Consider the following 3,839-nt stretch of genomic DNA (forward strand, 5'->3'; position numbering starts at 1 on the left):
ATCCTTTATGTTTCAACAAACTTAATGTAATTCAGTTGGACAATAAATGTTGCAAAGGGCAGGGGGAAGAAAAGAAGACAAAGCTCTCCACAAAGTAATAACAAAACAGAGCCATCAGTTGCTTAAAGTTTGAGAAAATCAAATTAGAATGATGATCCGTTTCAAAAATGTGCAAAATATATATTAAATCTGAATCCCTTTAACTGCAGCTAAGCAGTAAAGTGTAATGAGATTAAATAATTGTCTTTTCGTCTCCATCCTTGAGAAACCTACAATAATTCGCGTAGCTTGCAAGTTGTAAAAGAGAAGTTCCAAATCAAATGATTTGGTCTCATTTGCATGTGGCATTAGTTTATATGATTGAAGGCTTGAATGCCCATTACACATTTTATAATGGGATGGACCAGCATATGATTTAGGTAGATTTACAGGATATATATCGTAGGAACCTTCCTGGTGTCAATCCAATGCAGTCGGTGACCATATAATATAGAAAAAATTTTAAGTGTACAGAGAATATCAGTATTTCAGTTATTTTAATAGTTAATTTTAATTAATATATATTATATATATTTTTTATAATTCAAATCAACTGATAAAACAATTAAAATAATATATTTAAAATTTTTTCAATAATATATGTGTCCAGTTTTAACTGATCCACATGCAAAAAGACAACAACATCATCAATTTAAAATTAATAATCATCGCAAGCATTCACTAATACGCGTGGTACACCAGACAAGATCCAGGTTGATTAAAAGAAAAGCAAAACTATATATAGGACAGAGACGACGACGAATAAAACTACAACACATCACTGGGAACCATATATTATAGAATCACACTCTTAAAATCCAGATGGAAGGGATGACCTTAAGAAGAGGATAAGCCAAAGAATATAATTTAATTGTTTCACTATACTAGACATTAACCGTTGTAATTATCATAACCGCATTTGCTATTGATTCATAAGAACTAAACAAGATCGGAAATCCCTGCGAAAAAAAATTAAACTCACAGTGAAGAGAGGGCAGTATTCAATGTTGTTGTTGTGGTCGGAAAAGGAGAGTGGAGAGAAGCTTCGCGAAGGAGGGCAGGCTTGATGCTTTTGATGCGGCGCGTGAGGGATACTTGCGTGTGTCTGAGGGCAATGGTTTCCTTTTGAAGCTGCCGGATTCAGTACTTGTGATCCAAACACCTCACGCTCAGACCAAGGATTGCGGTCATCGCCAACATCTGGACCAAGCTCTCCTTTTCCTTCATCGCGTTCCCCATCAGCCCCATTCGATCCTTTGCTCTTTTCTCCTTCCACCTCATTAGATCACCTAATATTCTTCTCTACTTGATTTAACACTATCTTATTTCTCTTGCTATCCTCCTCCTTACATTTGAATTTCCAATTTTGGTCTTTTAATTTTACTTCCATGTATTTATTTATACTTATCAAAGCGAAACTACTTTTGCTTTAAAGAATAGGATAATAATTAGCTAAAATTTTTTATAATTTACTTCATTTATATTATTTAATAACAATTTTATTTTCTATTTCACTCTCTTATCAATTCACTTATTATATTTTTATCAAATCCACTTATTAATGATAATAATTATAAAATTATATCTTTTTTTTATTAGGTATTCTTATAATCAATATTCAATATTTTTTTATAATTTAACTTTTATATATAAAAATACAATAAAGATTAATAATAAAAATAATAATTAAGAACCGTAATTATAATATTAATTACATTAAATAATTACAATTAATTCTTTATCTATTATAATATTTATCATTAATTATTAGAGATATAAAACATGAAACCTATCCTAATATATACCTTATGTTAATTCAATAATGTTTATTCAAAAATCATAAGAATAACACCATTGCAAGCACAAAAGTATATAAGGCAAGAAATTTTACAAGAAATCGTATTTATCATTACAATTTGTATGGCAATTGAATTCAACCTTAATACAGTACCTATAGCAGAAGGTATTGAAGAATTTGAACAACAGACGGACTCATCCGATGAGATTGTTGTCAATCAATCAATTTTCGAAAATATGGAAAACTACACTAGCTCTAATGAGGTATGGTAATAATCCGGATTATTTTTTGTGTATTTTTTACGCGCATTTATACTTATACTATACTATTTAATGAATTGCCAATTTTAATACTTTAGTTATATACATAACATTCTTGATCATTATTTGTTTGCTATTTATATAAAGAAAAATAATTTTTTTATTATTTTTGCTATATTTTTTAATTTTTAAAAATATTTTTATCATGTTGATCTCTAAAGTAAGAAATTTTTTTTTGAGTATTTAAATTTTTTTTGGTAATTAGTATTTAAATTTTTTGAATATATTTCAATAGTTTGCTCACTAATATTTTTTTGGTTAAATAAAAAAAGAAACAAATAAGACAACAAAAAGAAAAGACTAAACACTATAGTTTATTGGTCTAAAATCCTGCCAATTATGACCTTTTTGTTTATGTTGTCTATTTTTTTTTTTTGGTATATGTGGACGAAGGAAATAATATTTATTTAAATAAATACTTATGTAATGCTTTTTATTCCTTCTTCTTATAATTAATTAGTTATCAAATTATGAATTTTTTTATTTTAATTTGCTTAATAACAATAATTTTTTTAGAAAATTTAAAATAAATAAATATATAAAAATTATTTTATTATGATCAGTCCATTAATCCATAGAAAAACTATAAAATTTTTATATTATCTTTTTAAAAGATTGGAACATTTTATTTTATTTACCGACAAATTTTTATTAAACAAGAAAAAAAATCAAAATAGATATATCTAGTTTTTATGTCTATATATAAATTATTATTTCTATTATTATTTCAACCACCAGCACAGGCATACAATGTTCGTTGTATCGAATATGATACTAATTGTATCTTCATTTATACTTATATTGTACTATTTAGTAAACTACTAATTTTAGCACTTTAGTTATATGCATAACATTCGTGTAAAGTTCATGCTTTATACAATCAATAAGTTCATATAAATAACATCCATAATTACACGAAGTTAATATCCACATTAACATATATAATGGCACGAAATTAGCACCTAAAATTACAGTAGTGTGTTTTATTTGTTATACTCGATAGCGAAATTAGCCATTTTTGTATTGTTAACTATTAGGTAGAGTTTCATTTGTTTTTTTCCTTTTTTTTTTCAAGTCATTGGTGACGAGGAGTTAGAGCCCGAGGAGGAAATGTGCTTCGGCACATTAAAAGATGCGCGTGCATATTATTACCGATATGCGGCTAGGACTAGTTTTGTTGTCAAAATAAGAACCACCGGCTGGGAGACTAGAAACAGTCATAGGGTGGTTGTTAATCAGGCTTTGCATTGTAACAGAGATGGATATCGCACATCCCATGTAAAGGCACCTAAGAGAAGAAAAATGGTGGCCTCAACAAACTGCAAAATCCGTTGCTATTTGTCATTAGATAAGATGACAGGGCAGTGGAGGATTTCTTGAGTAGAGGTATCCCACTCACACTCGCTTAATCCGAAACTATCTGGAATGTTCTCAACAAACCATCAGCTAAGTATGCATGTGAAGGAACTGATATAGCAAAACGACCAAGCTGGCATTAGACCGAGTAAGACATACCAGGCACTAGCCAATGCCGCCGGTGGCCCTGCCAACCTCACCTTTACAGAGAAGGATGTTAGAAATTATATTAGTCGTTACTTATGCATTTCCGGAGATGAGACGGATCCAAAAGAGTTACTTAAGTACTTCTCACGAATGAAGGAGGTCAATCCGAACTTTTTCTT

This window comes from Arachis duranensis, chromosome 6, assembly GCF_000817695.3.
Source record: "Arachis duranensis cultivar V14167 chromosome 6, aradu.V14167.gnm2.J7QH, whole genome shotgun sequence".
NCBI classification, from domain to species: Eukaryota; Viridiplantae; Streptophyta; class Magnoliopsida; order Fabales; family Fabaceae; genus Arachis; species Arachis duranensis.